Source organism: Stegodyphus dumicola, chromosome 3 (genome assembly GCF_044657685.1).
Source record: "Stegodyphus dumicola isolate Sdum_Otavi_A_Nest chromosome 3, ASM4465768v1".
NCBI lineage: Eukaryota > Metazoa > Arthropoda > Arachnida > Araneae > Eresidae > Stegodyphus > Stegodyphus dumicola.
The window spans coordinates 277,182,941-277,196,336 of NC_140770.1; the positions used below are offsets into that span (position 1 = coordinate 277,182,941).

A 13,396-nucleotide genomic window follows, 5' to 3' on the forward strand; every position below is an offset into this window, starting at 1 on the left:
CTACGGAGATGACAATTCAATTGCCATAAAAAGCAAAGTATCACAGTTACACAAGTTGCATTTTTTATGGCGTATAGTTGTCCGACTATGCAACAAAATTACCACTTCAAGTGACACGCCCAAGATGTCGGTTTTGGACGTGACACCCAGCAGGAAATCATTGGCCGTTAAGTACTAATAAGTATTCTCTAGTGGATTCTCGCTGATAACGAATCGGAAAGCGCACTATTACGTGAGTTTTATTGTACCGAATGGCAGCAGATATGCGAATGGAATAGGTATGAATATGTATTTAGTCCGTTCGAGAGTGACAACAGACGTGCGACGGCAGCGAGTTAAAAGGGGAGAATTATTCCTTTGGGTTTTCTGGGATTAAATGTTTATAAGGCACTGGTGCAAACACTTCCGAATCAATAAAGTTAATTATTGTAGAGTTCGTATGGGCGTGTGTGCAATTCTGAATGTCCGAATCCTTTCACATGATGTAAATGAGCTCAACGATAGAAAGTGAAACAAAAGATTTATTATTGCATCAAAAAATTTAGTAGAGGTTTCGTTTTCCGCAAAATTATTGTCATTACTTCTTATGCTCAGTCGTCTGATAGCAGCATCAGCCCAAGTCCACGAAATACCTTGAGCACCTTACAGGACCAAAGACTAAGGCGATGGCTTCCGGAATACCTTTGCTGAAAACAGCAATAAACTCCACAATTCCGTTGAGAAATAATGAATAATTAAGAGTAAGCATGGCTAAAGTGAAGAACAAGGACCGTGAAGGGTTTAAAGATACAAGAGATCGATAAGAAGTCCACACAAAGGGACGAAAGCTTCTTTCAATTGCTTTGTCAGGGCAGGGTTCAATCCTTACAGGTGATAGTACGATTTAGCTCAGTTGCGTCCCCAATTTTGATGGAGAGCACCCTGGGGACACGGCTCCGAGGGTTTCCTACTGTCCTTCCACCAAATCACACGAGTGGACTTTCGACTCACCCGTATGCTTAGGGTGCCACCATGCCGTACCGAACACTATGCATTTACAACATCCATGCCTTCTCTGGGATTCGAATCCGGGCCCTTGGGCATGGCAGTCAACGACGCTAACCACTATACTGGTTGGGCGACCCGCGAATTTGTTGCACTTGGTAAGGATTTTAAGTTTTACTAACGTTTACTTTATTTTAAAACTTTACTGTCCACTCTTATTTTCCACTTCCGGCCACAATAAACGCCGTGAGCTTTAGTGATGCAAATTGGGCTTTCAAACTGTTAAGTATTTACGTTGTGGCTCTTACCCAAGGGAGAGAGACTTCTCGCTACCTTACCTCGCGCGCTTTTTTCAGTCAGTTCTTGTCCGCCTTTGAGGCCAGCACTTAGTTCTCGATGATACTTGCAGATGTAGTGCAGTTTCTCGCATTCTGCTTACTACATACTGTACGTAAAGTTTAAAAGGTCAATCTCCGCATTACTAGTCTTTGTAAAATTTATTTAATGTAGTTAGATTGTAGTTCTTATTTTTGCGTTTCAGACCATAAGTACTGTAATTAGAGTACATCCAGACCATACTGTAAGTACTACTGTAAGTAGAGTACATTCAGACCATAAGTACCGTAAGTACATCTTTGTATCCCGAATTGCGGGAACAGCTGTAAACTGTGAAGAATAAAGGGTAGTTAAACCCTTCCCTTTTTCTTCTACACTTGCACGAACATAGTTTAAAGTAAACTTCCTGTTCTTACTCAGGACTCCAGGTTGTTTGCAAAAGCAATTAGAAGAAATAGTAGTCCTGATACACTGGCAATGCTAATACAGCTTAAAAAGCATATGAAAATGGGTCATAAGTTTCTGCGGCTGGGTGCTTTCCTTAACTTTAAATTCTAAAAGTTTTGCCAATTTTGGTACTCGGTCCTAGTTTAAATTCCAAAAATTTTGTCGCTCCTTAATGCTGAGGCCCGGTGCAGCCGCACCGGCTTTGTGCCCACCTTTGGTAGGACGGTTATGCCAACCAGAAACACCTCTGAAATTTAATTAGCCCGAAGAAGCTAGGATTTATCGAACGACAGACCAGCTTTGGATTTTGAATCTAGTTTCCGAGACGAGTAAAATTAATTAAGCCCTTAAATTCACGGTTCATCTGTTTCAAATTCCATCCCCCCCTCCCTTGCCGAACTTTCCATCCTTCACCCGCCAATCCACCTCCCGCTCTCCGTCACTTTTCTTTCTTCCCGAATTTTCCTTGCTGCCTATTTTTGCGCCACTCGCAGCTATTTTGCGGCTAATTGGAATCTGAAGAGGAAAAATACCCTTAGTTTGTTAATTAATTAACCTGTTATCGCGAGTAACCGAAGCCCCCAAATCGCCTTTAAACGGTAATTAAATATCGCTGACACGAAAGGAAAGACGAAAAAAGAAAAGCACCACTGTAATTGCTTGAGGAAATGCTGTTTACTCACGAATTTGTTGCCAGCAGCCCTCCTGGTCATTCAATCGCTGCATCGTTCACAATAAAGATCTTAAGAGAAGGCTGCGAAAAAGTGCAGACTGGGGGAAGATGGAACCAGAAAGGCGCATTAATCGCTTTCGAACAATGTTGGTTTGTTTTTATTCATTAACGTTAATTCTTCGATGTTTGTGAAACAATCTGCTTCGAGGCTGAAGAATAAAAGAAGATTTGTGTTGCAACAGGGAAATAACTGATTATTGGAATTATTACGGGACGGTATTATACTTGTTGCATTGTTAGTCATCTTTCAAATGAATGGCCTGGAAAATTCGTTTGCATTCTGAATTGGCAAACCGTCATAATTATTAAGACTTAACAAAGCCTCGGATATTACTAGAATTTTAAATTTGCTGGGATGTAAATTTGCTAAAAAATAACGCTCGTTCGCTGAAATTAATGTAGCTTTGGAGTAGTCACTTAGACGAAGCAAATAAAAGCGAAGTGCAGAATTAGTGCGAATTGAAAAGACGGTCTGATAATTATTATGGCAATGGGGGGAGGCGGATGATTTCTCTCCTCCCTCTTCTGTTTAAATCAAATTCTTGTTTTTACCTCCAGCCAACCTATAAGCGAAGTAAAAGACTTAATGTTTTAGGTCCAAAAACTCGATATTGAGATTTTACTGAATAAGCACAAATTAAGGTCTCTACAAAAACGTTTTTAATATTTTTTTGCAATTATGACTGTCTGTACGTATGTGTGCGACGATTTTTTCGTCCACGTTAACGCTTATGTCAAACTTCGAAAATTTTCCGCATTTAGGCTTTCAGCATTCATATAAAAGACTTGATTAGACTTTAAGGAAAAGTAACCGGAGTAATCGGAAATGGCATTTAAAGCATGTAACAGTTCTTAATGGGCAACCGGAAGTAATACTTTATTTGTAGCCCCATAATAGTTTAGATTTGGTGATACTTTAAAAATAATATAGAAAACATTCGTTTCAAAATATTTATTTTAATTATATTATAGAGGTTGTTGGTGCAATTTTAGAATGACTTAGATTAAGAATTTAAATGATAAAGAATTTAAATATAATGATAAAGAATTTAAAAAAATAATAATAATGATAAAGAATTTAAAAAAATAATAATAATGATAAAGAATTTAAAAAAAAAAAATCTGAAAGTTTTCAGATTTTAAATTACGTCCAAAGGGACTTTTTTTAACATTTTGTGTGTTATCTTTCTTAATTAAATATCATGTTCTTCGCACTTAAACCATAAAATTCAGTTCAAGAGCAATATCGCAACATAATTTTAAATTGAGCCTATCTTTAGAATTTCCGATACGCAGTCTCACGCACCGGAGATAAAAAGGTTTTTTTATACAACGTTGCCATTGCTCGCTTTGAAATCTTTGACTTTGTTAATCAAAATTCGTTAAAGATTTATAAAATATGAAATCGATAATAAAACAAAGGCTTATAGGATTTCAGATGTCCATATTCGCAGTAGGATTACGGCATTCAAAATTGGATGGCTCTAGGCATTATTGTTTTATAACAATTCGAGAAACATACATACATGTATGCAGATTTTTCATTACTTAATTTCTTCAAATATAATATAGGGCGATAATATTTAGTGGCAACAGTTTGAAAAATGATACAGCCGTTTATAGTGCATCAACGAAAAATCGCAAAACTGAAACAACAGTCCTTCAGGGACAAAGCCCCTTTGGACTAAAAATGATTTGGAATAAAGATTTTAGCAACCGTTTATACTTTGAAATAGGCAATATCGTTTGTTACCCTTATTGTTCTTTCAAAATGTCGCATTTAAACAAGCTCTAAACTGAAGAATATATTTCTGCGCTTTCCGAAGAGAAATAAGGGGCTCACCAGCGGCCGAGCGGTAAAGTCGCTGAAAACTGGTAGTTCGGTCCGAGGTTCGAATCCCGCGAACGGGCTGGCTGTATGGGTGTTTTCGTGGTTTTCCCCATGTGTAACGTGTATACGAGCCAGTTTTCCTTAGAAAGTCCTCCACGAAGGCATCCCTCCCCTTAGGCAGATAGCCCTAGTGTGCTTTGCCATAATTTAATACACCACACCACACCGAAGAGGAATATTCTTATTCCATATTTTAAAAATGTTATTAATCGCATGGTATTAAAATTTCGAAGTGAGAAATCAGTAATATTATTAATCGGAAAGGGAAAAACCGCCAGTCAATACTTTTACATAGAAAGAAAACTCCAAACGAGGCCTGAAAAAGATTGTACTGTTTCTATTTTTTTTCAAGTTAAATCGTTGATTATAAGAAAAAATCCGCACATGCAAAAATCATTTGCAAAATTTCTAAATTAATCTGTTGGAACAATAAATAAAATAATAACCCGACATTTATAAATAAAAAGTGTAATTTTTTGTTTCTTTTTTATTTTATAGTTTGTGTTTAGTAAAAGGTACACTTGTAACCAATCCTTTAATATAAACTCTGCTGCTAACATAAACTGTTGGAACAACTGTAACAACAAGGGTGCCCTCTGGTGAGTAGCCAGAGAAGAACCTCAGTAAAAGCCAAGGGTTTAACCTTATAGGTTATTTCAGACTCTTGCTCTGTAATTTTCTTAAAGTTAAATGTAATGTTCGTGTGTAACTTAAACCTGTTAATAAATAATTGTTACACTATAAAGGACTCTTATATGACCCTATCCAACAACCCCCCTATAAAGTGACTCCCAATGTTAATGTTCAGCTTTAAGAATTTTCGCTTGGCTTTCGCTCACTTCTTTTTCAGAAACAGTACTTAGATCCACACCCGCTGGATCCAACTCCTAAAACTTTAGGTAAAGAATACCTCGACCGTCATTTATGAATTTTTTTTATTCCACTCCGATGGCTTATCAGCAAATAGTTGCTGTCAATGATATAATTTGTTTTGCATTTAACACAAATGTTCTATAATGTGTTAATTCTTAACGTGGAAAACGTGAAAGTACTTAAATATGAAAAAGTCAAAATACTTTACTGTGTTTTTAAAGTATATACAGTACAAAGTCCGAAATCCTGATTCCTCGGAATTTCGGCGACTTGGGATTTTTCCGGTTTTGTTTTGAGATGATCCTGGGATCATCAGTTTAAATCTAATAAGATGGCATGTAGAAATTATAAAATTAAAAATATGAAATCGGGATTTATGAAATAATGAAGTATTTATGATCTAAAGGGTATCAAAATCTACAAAAAAAAAAAAAAAAAAAAAAGCTTAACATTTATTTCTTTACCTTATTAAACATTTCTTTTAATGTAAGTTGTTTTAAGTTGCTTCATTTTTTGTGCTAATACTTTCTCTTTAATTCTGTAGGCAGACATAATCTCTTGTTTAATTACATTGTTGAAGTCCTGTAACTGCTGTTCCGAGAATTCCGACTAACTTGTCAATCGAAATTTTCTCGTTTTCAGTAACTTCTCTGTCACTTTCTTCACTATCGGTAGCGGTATTTTCTGGATCTAGAACCATACTACAGATTTCGCCATTTATCGATTGATTGATGATTGAGAAGCATTGTCATCACAATGAAAAACTTCTTTTATATCATCTTCATTTATTACCGCTTCTCCACAAAATCCGTTAATTGGAAAATTTCACCTTTGTTTTGCAATATCCGAAAACCTTTAAAATTAGCGGCTGTCATCATCAAATTTAGCTATCCTTCACTATATATATTTGGCTATGCATCATGAGCTTGGCGATTAACAACAAGTTATTCCGTTAAATGTTATCTTGCTTTATTGCGCACTGAGACAATTAAGCTTGAATTGTATTAGTTTAGTTAGTTATTATACTTATGTCTATTTCTTGCACATGCTTAAGGCTTATCAGAGTTCTGAATAAATAAATTTTCACATATACTTAAACATTATTGAGGGCCGGAGCTAGATAACTTACCGCCTGATGCATGCAGTTTCTGTGGGTCCTAAATTATGCGACTCGGTGCGGTCATACGAGCCCTGGCGAAGATTCCGGGTTTATATGAATAACAAACCAGTTATTAATTCAAATAGTCCTAAATGTAATCTTTGGGTCCAAGAGTATCGTCAACAAAATTTATTTTTACCATATGGAAAAAAAATTTTGGTAAATTTTTTCTCATCAACGTTTTTTACCGCATTTAACTTAAATCTGAAATCATCGCCAAGCGTAATGTCAACATAAAAGGTTACCATACTCCTTTATTATTCAATTACTAACATAAAAAATTTAGGCATCGCTACATGAGTCATTACTCAAGCTGTCATGTTTTGATAAACATGCGGTGATGAAAGGAAAGTATAATAAATAATGATTCGCCAGCTTGGCGTCAGATCAACGATTTATGTATGTGGAATGGTTCGGTTTGAGATGTGTGCCAAGTAGATACGCAGCAACAGAGCCAAATTACTTATCGTACAAATTTACGTTAAAATGATTGTTTCTTCAATAACAAGGTATTTTATTTACTGCCGAAGTGAAATTAAGTATCGGGACTCTCCAGATGTTTTATTATGCATCTAGGGGGGAATCAACTGCGCATGTGTAAAGCCTACGAGAAAAAACGTTATTGGTGGTTTTGAAGTACGGATTTTATATCATTCCGGATAATGGACGTCCGGATTTCAGACTCTGTACTGTATGTATATCTTTTATGAATATTTTGTCATTTTGAAGTGATTAAGGAATGCTTTGATACTCATAATGAGTGCACTAGAACTGTATAATCATAATATTCAGTTTTGTTTCAAAATGGTAAATGTGGTAGAACATACAAAGGTGTAATATATTCAAAGCGAGGCATTTTAGGAGTAAGGGTCTGTATTAGAACTTTCTATGTATAATATGCCTGACAGTGACTAAAGACATTATTACAAAAGTTCCCAAATCATCCAATTCTGTCTCCTCGTCGAGACATCGGCGGAGCCAACTGGGGAGGTTGTAACCAATCCCTTAATATAAACTCTGCTGCTAACATAAACTGTTGGACTAACTGTAACAATAAGTGTGCCCTCTGGTCAGTAGCCAGACGAGGACGACGTCAGTGAAAGCTTAGTGTTTAACCTTATAGGTTGTTTGAGACTTGCTCTGTAATTTTCTTGAAGTTAAATGTAATGCTCGCGTGTAACTTAAACCTGTTAATAAATAATTATTACACTTTAAAGGCCTCTTATATGACCCTATCCATCACGACGCCTTATACACTTTATATTTGACTATTATTTTATAATTTATATTTAGTTATATCTACGGTTTTATTTGAATATTGCTTTAATAATTCGTATTTATTAATATCTAGATCTTTTATTTGATTATTGTTTTATAGTTTGTGTAGCTTTTACTTGACTATAAAACAACTAGAAAGCCCGGCAGTCATAACAAATGACCGCTGTTCTAGATATTATAAATTGTTATTAAAATGATTTCTTCAAAGGTGTCTGCTAATTTAAACTGAATTACCCAGGGCAGGCAGCGAGGAAGCCCCTTTGCTTACTGCCCCACGGGGTTTCCCCCTTCTACTGGCTTAATTGCTTAAAATAGAATGCAATGAAGGAAAACCACTGGCGGTATATTTCATAAGAACTACCTCTAGCTCAATAAATAAAGGTCATTTAAATAATGAAATGTTAATTCATCTGTCAAAGATCTCTTTGTACACAACATTTCTTGTGTAGATCTTTCGATCATTTTTAAGCTCGTCTTACAGAGGAGCACCCATTATTTTTAATTTTACGTCCGTTCTTTCACGAACTCTTGAACAGGCAACATAAGTGGACCGTGTCCAAATGCAGGCTCAGGTAAAAAAATGTCAACACGCTTAAACATTTGGACCTGAGACTTATGGTCATAGCAAAGGCAAGTTTTACAGGAAATTGTCTACGTCTCAATTCAAACGGCAACTTCACCCCATTGGCTAGTACAGTTACGCAAGCAACCAATAAACTATCGGCGACAAACAGACATTTAAGGCGCATTATATATGGGGTGAAGTAGCATTTTCTCCTCCTAAACGGCTGCTTCCCGGGCTTAGCGAAGCACACCGTTGGATTCTGCAAGCCCGTGGCACGCCATTTTGACCATTCGGGTCTTCTTGGGACTTTAATTAGCCGAGATATTAATTAAAAACTAATTTTCCACTTTCTTTCTTTGGTTTTCCCTATGAGAGGGATTTGGGTACGTGCCAAATTCTTTTTTCTCGAATATCTACGGAACGGCGCCGAGTTGAAATTCAAAACGCGTATCCTCGGATTCCAAAAAATTCTCCGAATCCATCGATACTGTTCTCTTCTTCGTACGATTTTAATCGGCCGAGATAATAATTAAAAACTGCGGAAACGTTAATTTCCGCGCTCATTTTTCCGAGTGGCAACAATAAACTACCGGCGACACATACTTTAGCCGTTTATATATAAAATAATAGTCTAATAGAAACTATAGCTTTTATAGAGTGTGTTAAAGTAATATCTGTAACTTTTGTTTCTCTATTACTTTATACACGTTTATATTTAGGAATATCAACATTTTTATTTGAAATAATTTAATTGGGTTTCTAAATGTTACAACCTGATGTGTAGTCCGAAAATTAGTCACTCAGATGCAGGGCCTACCCCAGGTATGGTGGAAATGGTGCGGCGGCAACGGGCAGGAGCATTTAGAGAAAGCAAAATTTTTAGAATTTAAAAAAGTGTCATGCAATAAATTTAGGGATGGTAAAATGTTTGGAATTTAGAGGAAGCACTGGGCAGGAGTATTTAGGGGCGATAAAATTTTTAGAACTTATGGAGGTGTGAAGTTGCAAAATTTAGGACCCGCAGATATTGCACTGAAAGGGGGGAGGCAAATGCCTAACACCAGACCTACCCACAGGCAAAAACCTAACATCTCATAAGCGGTTACAGCTGAGAAAAAGTTGCCATCTTCGGTTTATGGTAGTTAATGACGATACAATGTTCCAGAAGATATTTTATTCTCTTTTCATATAACTTTAATAATATCGGAAAACTACTAAATCTGAATTTATAGTTTCAAATATTCTAGCTACACGAATCACTAAAGTGGTCCTTTTGCGAGATCAAAGTCATCATATGTGAAAGCTTTGCAACTTAAACTTGTTGGCATAGACATGGTTTCTGAGCAAATCAAATAAGTGGATTTAAAAAACAATTTTAAACTTCATAAAGGTTTCTTCATTTTGTAGTTACGTTTAACGTAGTAACGAATTTATCATTGCTGATACGAGGATTTCCACCCATTCGGTTTATTAATTACTTCCTTATATACGAAGTAAAGGAAGTATTGTAATCGCGAAAATTTTCGAGTATCATATTTCAACGAAAATATCCATTTTGACCGCTGTCGAATGCAATTCAACCACGTTCTTGCGTGACATCTGCACGTAAGGACCCAATAAAGAACGCTCTTCCCCAAAAAGAGTTGCAAAAAGAATTTAAAAGGGATTTAGAACAGATTTTTTTTTTCGTGACTTCTGTACGTAAAATATGTACGTATGTATCTCGCATGACTCAAAAATGAGTAGCCTCAGAACGTTGAAATTTTATATATGGGACAGCTATAAAATGTAGTTGTGCACCTCCCATTTTGGTTGCAATCGGCTGCACCAAAAGTATATAAATATATATATATATACCCACTCTGTTACTCGGCTCCGTGAGCTCAGTTATTTTTCCTTCTTATATGATGCAAAATTGTGCAACTTTTGCTATAAAAATGATAGAATTATGTTGTTTTTATCTTCCGGTTAAGATTTTGTACGCCTGTAGTTAATCTGCATGCAATGGTTATAAAATTATCAACAGTTTAAAAGTTGTTTAGAAGAACAGTGAATTAAGTCAGTTTCTGTACCTTCAGTGTCTTTTTTGTCGAATGAGACCAAAGGTAAACTTTCAGTGTGGTGCACCGTAAAATCTGCCTTCTTGCCCACTGGCCGAATTGCTTGTTTTTTGTGTACAATCTCTAATTTTAGTTGTAAAAATTGTTTTAACTGTATTTGGTGTTTTATACGTTTCCATATTTTTAAATTTTTAGTAAAGGTATTTTGAGGCTTTATGTATTTTTGACTTGGAAGGAAGTAAGAACTGAATTAATTAAATGAGAAATATATCTGTAATGAAATTTGAAGAAATAAGTCTAAATGAAATGCGGTAAAAATTGCGTAATTTTAATATTCCGTACAAGGAAGTCATGTGGTGTACACATGAAATTTTTTTATGGAAGATTTCGAAGAATTTAGCTTTTGTACTTCCTGCCTAAAGCTTGAGTTTTGCTATTACAACGCCGAAACTCTTCCCCAATTCATCAAAACGCGAACTCGAAAGGGGAAAAGTCCTCAAAAATCGTTTTTTCAATACCCATATATATCTCTTTTGTAACGCTGCCATATTATGCTTCCATTGAATAATAGGGCAAAAAAGACAAAAGGTCACAGACTGGGTCCCTCCGCAATTTGTCATGGTTGACCCCTCATCCCACCCACCCAGACGATATCGTGGAACGCCGTCCTTGGGCAATATGCAAAAGGTGGACAACATAGATGGGCCCCTTTCTGCAGCCCTCGAGTGCTTGATGTATGAGATCTTTTCCGCAAGCGGCAGAGGGGTCGGTCTTTTCTTATTTGGCTGAAAATTCCAGCTGAGTCCACACTGAGCGTGTGGAACGGGTCGAGGGGTCTTTGGGAGGGGGTGAGCTGACAGACAAGAGGATTATTTATTGCTACGTCAGTTCAGGAACCTTTCGCATAAATATACATCCCAAAGGAAAACGCCTGGTGAAGTATTTATATCGCAAAAACAGTGAAGCCGTTTATGGTGGAACCGGTGAAGCCATAAATTTAAAGTGAAGTAATAGGTGCTAAGCATCAGAACATATCGTTCTGGAATTCCTTTTCTCAGCCCTAACAAAAACAAAAAAAAAAAAAACAAAAAAAAAAAAGGGGGGGGAAATAATCTCCCCTTTCTTCTGTCACTTTCGGAGTTATTTGTTACAGCGTTCTGAATTCAGAATCCAGATGGTGCTTACCGGAACGATTGTACTCGTACATATCATTCCTGTAAATTAGTTTTTAACCAAAATAGTGGAAAAAGATTCCCCCATCCCTAAGATTTTTTTTAGATAACTCAAATATATTTAAGTCGAACAAAATTTTAGATAGGAAATTAAGGGATAAAGAATTACTGAAAATTTCTTATACATTGCAAGTGACTAAACTTTTTTGCTGTTAGAAAAAAGAAGGAAAATTTGCTTTAAATTCATTGGTCGCAATAATATTATGTTATTGCTTTAAACATTCACTGAAATTCTTATTCCTCTTTCTGTAATGAGAGACACGGGCATTGCCAGCCGCCTGAAATAATTATAAAACCCAAAAAAGATGTACTATTTCTGATTAGACATTTCGTGATTTAAATGCATTTTACTTCCTTGTGCGAAGTAAAAGAAGTATTGTAATCACGAAGTATTCCGTGTATCATATTTCAACGAAAATACCCATTTTGACCACCTACGAACCCATTTGAACAATGCTTTTGCGTGACATCTGTACGTAATGACACATAAAGGACTCTTTTTTTTTTTTTTTTTTTTTTTTTTTTTTTTTTTCGAAAATGAATTTAGAATTTCGAAAATTTGTAAAATGAATTTAGAAAGTATTTTTTCGTGGTACATCACGAAAAAATATATGTATCTCGTATAACTCAGAAACGATTATAACCGTAGAACGTTGAAATTTTTTGTATGGGAATTCTATAACATCTAGTTGTGCACCTTCCTTACAATTTTGATTTGCATGTTTTTGATTTTACGTAATAATTTGTGCTTATATTTCTTTACATTTTTAAATGTATGGTTAAGTTATTTATATCCATACACTGGTATCAGAATTTGATCACTATCGAAAGTATATATTATTGATAAAGCCGATATTGCTAAATATGATAATGAGAAACAAATTACGCGGCTGAGTGCCTAATAGATATGGCATAAGATATCCGTTTTATTAATTATTATAATGGTAGAAAATTTTCATAGAACTTCTTCTATCAGAAAGTTTCAACTGTAGAGTCATTAGGTTAATTGGAAACAGAAAAGATGAAAAATATGCAACCGCCTTCGCCGGGAATCGAGCCACGGACCTCTGGAATACCGGCCCAACGTGCTGCCGTTACACCACGAAGGCACGCTAGGAAAGTGGGAGAAATACCTTATATACTCCCCTTTTTAAAGGGCGACTAGGGTTTTAGGGGACCTAGTCGCCAAATCTTGAGTGCCGAGAATCATCATCCACAACCCTTTTAGTTCGGGCTCCACTTGTAGAGTCATTAGGCTAATTGGAAGCAGAAAAGATGAAAAATATGCAACCGCCTTCGCCGGGAATCGAACCACGGACCTCTGGAATGCCGGTCCAGCGTGCTACCGTTACACCACGAAGGCACGCTAGGGAAGTGGGAGAAATACCTTATACAACTTCTAAATAAAAAAGGCATATTTTTTTAAATATATCATTTTATTATCATTCGTAAAGGAAAAAAAAACTTAACTGTGTGGATGAAAACATCGAAAATTGTGTCATTTCAAGCTTTCTTTTAACCTTTTTTATAGTTTTAATAACATCCTTTGTTTGTTTATAGTTGATAGGAAGAAACTGGAAGTAAAATTCAATTATTTCGAGTTATTCCGGAATAACAGCAAAGTATGGAAAACTGAACAAAGAGCTTTTTGTAATGAGCGTAAACCATTATTTCAGGCCGAAAAGAAGACATGCACACCAGCAAGCCTAGCGGTAAAATCACTGAACTCTGGTAGTTCCGGCCTGGATTCGATTCCTGGCTAACGGGCTGGCTGCATGGGCGTTTTCTTGGTGTTCTCCAAGTGTAACATGCACACGAGTCCGTTTCCTTTAGAAAGT

At 36.1% G+C, this 13,396-nt stretch overlaps 1 non-coding gene across 1 annotated transcript; it reads right to left on the reverse strand.

Moving 5' to 3' along the window:
- Window positions 1–12,849: 12,849 nt before the first annotated feature.
- On the reverse strand, window positions 12,850–12,921 carry TRNAA-GGC (transfer RNA alanine (anticodon GGC)). The gene has a single exon. It is a non-coding gene; the product is annotated as a tRNA-Ala (tRNA).
- Between the last annotated feature and the right edge of the window lie 475 nt (window positions 12,922–13,396).